Below are 8599 nucleotides of genomic sequence, written 5' to 3' on the forward strand. Positions count from 1 at the left end.
CGTCCGATAGGGAGAGGCGGGACTTATGGAGTACGCACGCATTTCCGTTCTCGTCTTGCGCGCGTCAGCGCATGTCTAACAAAGCATTATGGGAGTTATAGTTTTTTTAAAAAAAAAAACTACGCCACTGGAAGCTTCAAGGTGCAGTTTTTTTTAAATTCCATTTATATCCCGCCCTTCTCCGAAGACTCAGGGCGGCTTACAAGCTTAGCAGTAGCCTTCATTCTATGTATATGCCTGCTTATTAGGGCTTTCACACACACCCCCAAGCGGTATTATTACAAAGTCAGCTTAATTGCCCCCAACAATCTGGGTCCTGTTTCTGTTGATAGCGTTAAAATAAAGCGTTTGACACTTTCTCACTATATTGCTTTGAAAATGCGTGATGAACCAAACGTCTATGTTGGTTCCATACAGTCTGCTTTTAAAGGTAAAGAAAATTCTTTACAATAGCTACATACAGTAAACAGGAATGGAAAGCAGGAGCAAATTCCTTTACTGTTTAATAACAGATACACTTTTTTAAAAATCCTCATTTAATAAGACTCCAGAATTTTCACCACTCTAGAAGTAACTCTGCACCTGTGTGATACCTCAAGCCTCTATTTCACCAGCTGAGCTGATTTATTTCTGATTCAGCTGCAGAGTATTTACAATTGCAGGAAAGATGATGATATTTGCAGTGTTAAAGCTTAACTATCTTACCAGTCGGTCATTATCCCATTTGTTAACACGTGTTTCAACTTGTCTCATCCCAGCCTCTTTTCTATCTCCACAGAAATTTTGCTGCCATTTGAAACAAATAGAGTTTTGTGGTTTTTCAACTCCTCCCTCATAGTAATTAATGGTTCATTTATGGACAAATATGCACAATATGAGCTAAAATATGGATACTTACTGAATGCTGGTTTTGCCCTCTCGGACATTTGGAAGAAAGAATTCATGCTCTTTTCAACAATCTAAAACTGGTGTTAAAAATTAGTGTTTGAACTGCTTAGAAAGGATTGGGGAGTAGAAATTATGGTGTTGTAGAAGTGCCAGCCATAGATTGTTCAAAATGTAATATAATTAGAAAATAAATTTCAGATATGTAAACTAGGTATAGATGGAGGCATAAGTCAGGCAGGATATATGCAAAAATTGTGCATTTATTACTCTTATAGTGCAGTTCTGACACCCAGTGGCCCATTTAAATAATACAGATTGTTTGATATTACTGAAGGTCGGTAACAAGTTCACTGAATGAAAATTATAAAATGTTGCATTAACAAGGCTTTTCTCTTTAAAATTTAGTAGTAAATCACTAGATCAGGGGTGTCAAAACTGCCGACCCATGGGCCAGTTTCATCATACTGAAGCTGCGCCCACCCCATTGCCAGCAATGCAAAAAGAGCCGCAATATGTCGCGACACATCACGTGTGCATTTGACACCCGTGCACTAGATTTTAATATGGCCAAGGATCGATAGACTTCAGAGAAGGAAGGAATGTAAAAGTACTAGTTTCTAAGAATTTTGATTAAGCATTTCTAGCTCTTTAATAATTCTTGCATTAACATATTTTAAAATTTTAATCCCCATCTTTTATATATTAAATCATTGTTAATACATTTTTCTATTAGAATGTATCAATTATTTTACATTATTCCTATTTTTTGTTTAAAAATCTATGAAATATTGTTGCTAGTTGAAAAAAATGATGATCAATGCAAGATGCTGCCAATTTTCACCATTCTTGTGTTCATTATGGACATTCTGAACAGACACTGCAGCAGGCTTTAGATATTTCTATATTGAGGTGTATATATTAAAAACAGATTTAAAACAGCAATGTTTAGCAGCAATGTTTAGCTTGATCAGCAGTGCAAGTGGATCAAAACAAAATAAAAGAATGGAGTGAGTCACATAAAATTTAGAGGAAATTAATACTTGTTTAACTTCATGAGTTAGGGAATGTAAATTGCTTCAAAGATAGAATTAAAGCATGATCTGTCAATTTGGCATGGTGTAGTGCAGGGGTCGGCAACCTAAAAAAGAAAAAGAGCCACTGGGAACCGGTTCCATCACAAATTAAAAAAAGAGGGAGCCGCGTGCGTGTGTCCATGCACGCGCATGCGCAAAAAGGTTCCCGGTTGCCCGACGGCGACGGCCCGTCTGCAAAGCTGCCGCTTTCGGCAGCTTTGCAGACGGGCCCGTGGCAGCTTCCTCAAAGAGCGGCGCCCCTGCCCATTCCGAGAGGTGCGCGCGCACCTCTCCGAACGACCGGAGGTGCGCGCGTACCTCCGCGCGAAGGCAGCGGTGCCGCTCTTTGAGGAAGCTGCCGCGGCCCGTCTTCGAAGCTGCCGCTTTCGGCAGCTTCGCAGACGGGCCGTGGCAGCTTCCTCAAAAAGAGAGGCGCCCCTGCCCATTCCGAGAGGTGCGCGCGCACCTCTCCGAACGACCGGAGGTGCGCGCGTACCTCCGTGCGAAGGGGCAGCGGCGCCGCTCTTTGAGGAAGATGCCGAAAGCGGCAGCTTCCTCAAAGAGCGGCACCGCTGCCCGTTCGCGCGGAGGTACGCGCGCACCTCCCCAAAGGTTTGGGGAGGTGCGCGCGCACCTCCGGTCGTTCGGAGAGGTGCGCGCGCACCTCTCGGAATGGGCAGGGGCGCCGCTCTTTGAGGAAGCTGCCGCGGCCCGTCTGCTAAGCTGCCGCTTTCGGCAGCTTCACAAGACGGGCCGCGGCAGCTTCCTGAAAGAGCGGCACCGCTGCCCATTCGCGCGGAGGTACGCGCGCACCTCCCCAAAGGTTTGGGGAGGTGCGCGCGCAACTCCGGTCGTTCGGAGAGGTGCGCGCGCACCTCTCGGAATGGGCAGGGGCGCCGCTCTTTGAGGAAGCTGCCGCGGCCCGTCTGCTAAGCTGCCGCTTTCGGCAGCTTCACAGACGGGCCGCGGCAGCTTCCTGAAAGAGCGGCACCGCTGCCCATTCGCGCGGAGGTACGCGCGCACCTGTCCAAACGGGCGGTGCCACTCTCCATTTGGAGAGGTGCGCGCGCACCACTGCCCGTTGGAAGAGGTGCGCGCGCACCGGGCGGCTGGGAGCCGCAGGTTGCCGACCTGTGGTGTAGTGTATGCCTTTAAAGCATACAGGGAAATGTCAGCACAGCAGGGGGCTGGACAGCTCCAGGCTATAACCGCTTTTGGCGGAAAGCCTGAATAGAGTGAGTCATTGATAGCCCCAGGGCATGGTCAGCTCTGGCGGGAAGCCAGGGTTTAAATCCATTAGCCACCTGCACTGGCGGGGAGCCCAGGTTTAAATCTATTGGTCACCATTCACCTGGGCAGGTATAAAGAGACGCCAGGTAACCCCTTTGCTCCAGCTTCATTTCTGACTCAATAAAGAAATACTACCCAGCTCAAGTGTCCGCCTCTCTGTTCAACCATGCGACATTGCACTGGCGACGAAGGTGGGATCCTGCACCGGACAACGCTAGCCGCGGACGGAATCCAATCGGCAGCCCCAGATCAAGACGCAGGACAACCGAGACGGCAGAATGGCACAACTGGGTCAGTATCCCCTTCTCAATAGCAACCGCCCAGAGGAGTGGGAAGCCTTCGTAGGGCAGCTAGAGTGCTACCTACGGGCAAATGGGGTGGAAGATGACCAGCAGAGAGCAGTAGCGCTACTCTGCAGCTGCGGCACGGAAACGTACCAGCTGGCGGTCGGTCTCTGCGCACCCGACGACATTCACTCCGTCGGGTACAACGAGTTGCTGGCAAAACTGACTGAGCACTTCAAGCCTGAGACGTCCGAGATCGCCTGGCGGTATCGTTTTGAGAAGCGGGACCAGCGGCCAGGTGAGTCTGCAAAGTAATACATGGCCACCCTGAGGCAGGCAGCTCGCCTCTGTAATTTCGAGAATTTAGAGATCCGGCTGCGAGATCGAATCGTCTGCGGGTTGAGGGACAGGAAGCTGCGCCAGAAAATTTTTGCAAAACAGAAGCTGACCCTGAGGGATGTCCAAGAGGAATTCCTAGCCTGGGACGCGGCCGAGGAGTCCGACACGAGGGAAGGCAAGTCCATCCACCAGTTGAGCAGTTGCGGCGACGCAGACGGGGCCGAATTGGAAGTGGACGCCATCCACCGACAACAGCGACCCGTCACCTCCAACCGAGACAACGTGAGGGAGCCAAGACCAGCCGCGGCGGACACAAGATGCCAGGAGTGCAGGTGCGGAGTGAACGGCCCCCGGTCTACCCAACTCCATGGCTACAGCGTGAATCGGCCCCGGTCTACCCAGCATTGCGTTTGCGGCCCCCGGTCTACCCAGCACAGCAGCTGCGGACAATCCCGGTCTACCCAGTGTTCCGGCTGCGGCATGAACAGCTCCCGGTCTACCCATTGCGCCAGCTGTGGAGGACAGCATCCCCGGTCTACCTGCTGTTTCAAGTCGGCCAAGTGTCGGGCGTGCGGGAAAACCGGGCACATCACGGCGGTCTGCAGGAGCAAACAGCGGGATAGCCTGCACGAGGTGGAGGTGGAGTTCCCATTTGCTACAGGTACCGGGGAGCGGTTGCCGGGACAGACGGTCAGCCACACGGCAGGACGGCCAGACGTTTATCTAACAGGGGCCCCTGTGGCACTAACCCCGAAAATAAAATTGAGGGTGAAGCTGCAAGGGGTCCCCTGCACGATGGAGCTGGACTCAGGGTCAGCCGTGTCCATCATCTCCGCCAGAACATTTAAGGAGATTTGCAACCAAGGGGTTCCCTTGAGGCCATCCAGACTGACCCTCTCTGACTTTCAAAATTCACCCATTAACGTCTGGGGGGAGGTGTTGGTGAGGGTTCAGTACAAAGGGTTCGAGGGCAAATTGAGAGTACTGGTCATTGAAGGCCAGCAGACCAGCCTCGTAGTGTTAGGGTGGTTCAACGCGCTGGGCATTGGAATCACGGGGATTCACCAGATGCGGAGCTGCCTTTCCCTTGAAGCTGTCTGCAAGGATTTTGTGGACGTGTTCGACGGGCAGCTAGGAAGGTACACTGGTCCCCCAATCTCATTTTAGTTAGACCCCCAGGTGCAACCCATAAGAATGAAGGCTAGGAGGGTTCCATTTGCGCTAAAACACAAGATAGAGCGGGAATTGGATAAGCTGGTAGACCAGGGGGTGCTAACGCCAGTCGATGGAGCGGAATGGGAAACCCCCATCGTAACACCGCTCAAGGCAAACGGCGAAATTAGAATTTGCGCCGACTATAAGGGGACAATCAACCGGGCTCTGAGCGCTCATTCTTACCCGGTTCCTGCGGTAAACAGCATTCTGGCTTCCCTGCAAGGCGGGTCGGTGTTCGCTAAACTGGATCTCGCCCAAGCTTATCAGCAGCTGCCGGTAGACCCAGGGGCTGCTAGAGCACAAACAATCATCACACACAAAGGGGCATTCCGGGTAGACCGGTTGCAGTTTGGGGTCAGTGTGGCTCCTGGAATATTCCAGGAGGTGATGGAAAGGACCCTCAAGGGAATACCAGGGGTTTGCCCCTATTTCGATGACGTCCTGATCGCAGCCAGCTCCGAGGACGTCCTGGCATCCCGTTTGAAGGCAGTACTTGAGAGGTTCAGGGGTGCAGGGTTGAAGTTCAAAAGGGAGAAATGCAAGATTGGGGTAACTGAGACAGAGTTCTTGGGGTTCAGGATTGATGCTCAAGGCATCCACCCATCTGCATCCAAAGTCAGGGCAATCAAAGAAGCCCCTACTCCCAAGAACAAGTCTGAGTTGCAGGCATTCCTGGGCCTCCTCAACTTTTACCACGCATTCCTGCCACACAAGGCTACAATTGCAGAACCCCTACACAGGTTGCTTGACAAGCAAGCATCCTGGGACTGGACTGACAAACACGCTAACGCATTCAAAACACTGAAGAACCTGTTAGCAGGCAATGCCACAGTCACCCACTTCAGGGAGGACCAGCCAATCTGCCTTGCTTGTGATGCATCCCCTTATGGGATTGGGGCAGTTCTCAGCCACTTAAGGGAGGATGGAACTCAGGCCCCCATCGCCTACTACTCCAGGACCCTGTCAGCTACAGAGCGGAACTATGCCCAGATAGACAAGGAGGCACTGGCAGTGGTTGCAGGAGTAAAGAAATTTCATGACTACCTTTATGGTAGGGAATTCCTAATTTATACAGACCATAAGCCATTATTAGGGTTATTTACAACAGAGAAGCAGACACCACAGATCCTGTCACCCCGGATGTTACGCTGGTCCATATTCCTATCCGCTTACTCATGCAAATTGGTACACAGGCCGGGCAAAGAGATGGGGCACGCCGATGGCCTCAGCAGATTTCCCCTAAGGGACACTGAGCCAGACCCAGCACCGCCCGGCCAAATACTGGCAATACAGGAACTGCCAGAATGCCCCTTCAACGCAAGGGACATAGCCACAGAGACCTCCAAGGACAAGGTTCTGAGCAGGGTACAATCATAGGTGAGCAGTGGGTGGCAGGACAAATCACCAGGGCAAGATTTCATTGCTTACTTCTCCAGAAGGCATGAACTGTCCACACACAAGGGATGCCTATTGTGGGGAAGTAGAGTCATCATCCCCACGAGGCTCAGAGAAAGAGTCCTCCAGTCATTACACGAAGGCCACCCAGGAGTAGTAAGAATGAAGGCCCTGGCAAGGAGCTACCTGTGGTGGCCAGGGTTGGACAAGGAGATAGAAGGACTAGTAGCGGGGTGTTATACATGCCAGAGGACACGGCCAGAACAACCACATGCACCAGTCCACAAGTGGGAGGAAACACACTCACCATGGTCCAGAGTGCATATAGACTATGCAGGCCCATTCCAAGGTCACACATTTCTGGTAGCAGTAGACAGCCATTCTAAATGGCTGGAGGTGGTGCCTGTGGGCAACATGACCTCAGCAGGAACGATTCAAGCATTGAGGGGGATGTTTGCTACACATGGTCTGCCTGATGTAATCGTGTCAGATAATGGAACACAATTTACCTCCTCGGATTTCCAGGTGTTCCTGAGGACCTTGGGGATTAGACACGCCACCTCGGCTCCCTTCCACCCTGCCAGTAACGGATTGGCAGAACGATTCGTGTGGACAACGAAGGATGCCCTCAAGCGCATAGTACAGGGAAATTGGAAGCAAAGACTAGCCACATTCCTCCTACACCAACATGCAACACACTGCACCGCCACAGGCAAAAGTCCAGCGGAACTCAGATGGGGCAGACGCTTCATAACTACATTGGACAGGCTTCACCCAGACAGGGTAGCAGCAGACGCCGGGACCCCCAACATCAAAACAAGCTTCAACACAGGAGACCCCATCTGGGCTAGGAACTATAGCACAGGCCATCCATGGGTGCCAGGGGAGGTATTAGAACAAACAGGACCCCTTTCCTACAGAGTAAGGGTGGAGGGGGGACTCCTTTGGAAAAGGCACCTGGATCAGCTGAGGAAAAGGGCTCCTGAAAGGTTTATAGAGGACACACTGGGGGCGGAGGAGGAAGAGCCAACACAAACACAGACGCAGACACCCAGGAGGGGTACCAGAGGGGCACAGTGGCAACCCCACCCCAGGCGGGAGATTAACAGAGAAACCAGGCAGTCACCAGAACCCAGCAGAACACAAAACCCGGGCACCGCAACACACACACACACACACACACACCACAATCCACCACAACATTCACAACAGGGAAGAGAGCCTAGGCATGGCACCACACCACCAGGGGAACCAGTCCCAAGAAGATCAAGCAGGCCACATAAGGCTCCAAGCTACCTCGCGGACTATGTGCGTTCTTAGGCGGGTGGAAAAGCAACCAAGGAATAACAACTGTGAACTCTTGTATATGTAAATTTTGTGTATAGTGTAAATAAGTGTATATAGTTATGGAGACAGAATGACAGGGGGTAATTCCTCACTATGGGGGAAGGGGTGTAGTGTATGCCTTTAAAGCATACACGGAAATGTCAGCACAGCAGGGGGCTGGACAGCTCCAGGCTATAACCGCTTTTGGCGGGAAAGCCTGAATAGAGCGAGTCATTGACAGCCCCAGGGCATGGTCAGCTCTGGCGGGAAGCCAGGGTTTAAATCCATTGGCCACCTGCACTGGCGGGAAGCCCAGGTTTAAATCTATTGGTCACCATTCACCTGGGCAGGTATAAAGAGACGCCAGGTAACCCCTTTGCTCCAGCTTCATTTCTGACTCAATAAAGAAATACTACCCAGCTCAAGTGTCCGCCTCTCCGTTCAACCACGCGACATTGCACATGCCAACCAGGAGTATTTTATGAGAGCAACCATGAAACCTTTCAAATAGGCATTTATTTTTAGCCCTCTGCCTTCTGGAAATTTCCATCTAGAAACTTTATGCTACAGGCACAAAAAGCTTCCAGTGCACTAACCAGATATGGAGCTCTACAGGGAATACCTCTATGCCTACAGCAATTAAACTATTGAATGCTAAAATACTAAATCTTTTGCTATATGTGAAAAACAGGATGTATATAGGATAAAAATATCGCTGCACTAGAAGGAGCCTAATCTAAATTCCTGAGGTCTGTGCTCCAAGCCCCTTGCTCTGTTGCATATATGCAT

Source organism: Vipera ursinii, assembly GCF_947247035.1.
Source record: "Vipera ursinii genome assembly, chromosome: 1".
In the NCBI taxonomy this organism is placed as follows: domain Eukaryota; kingdom Metazoa; phylum Chordata; class Lepidosauria; order Squamata; family Viperidae; genus Vipera; species Vipera ursinii.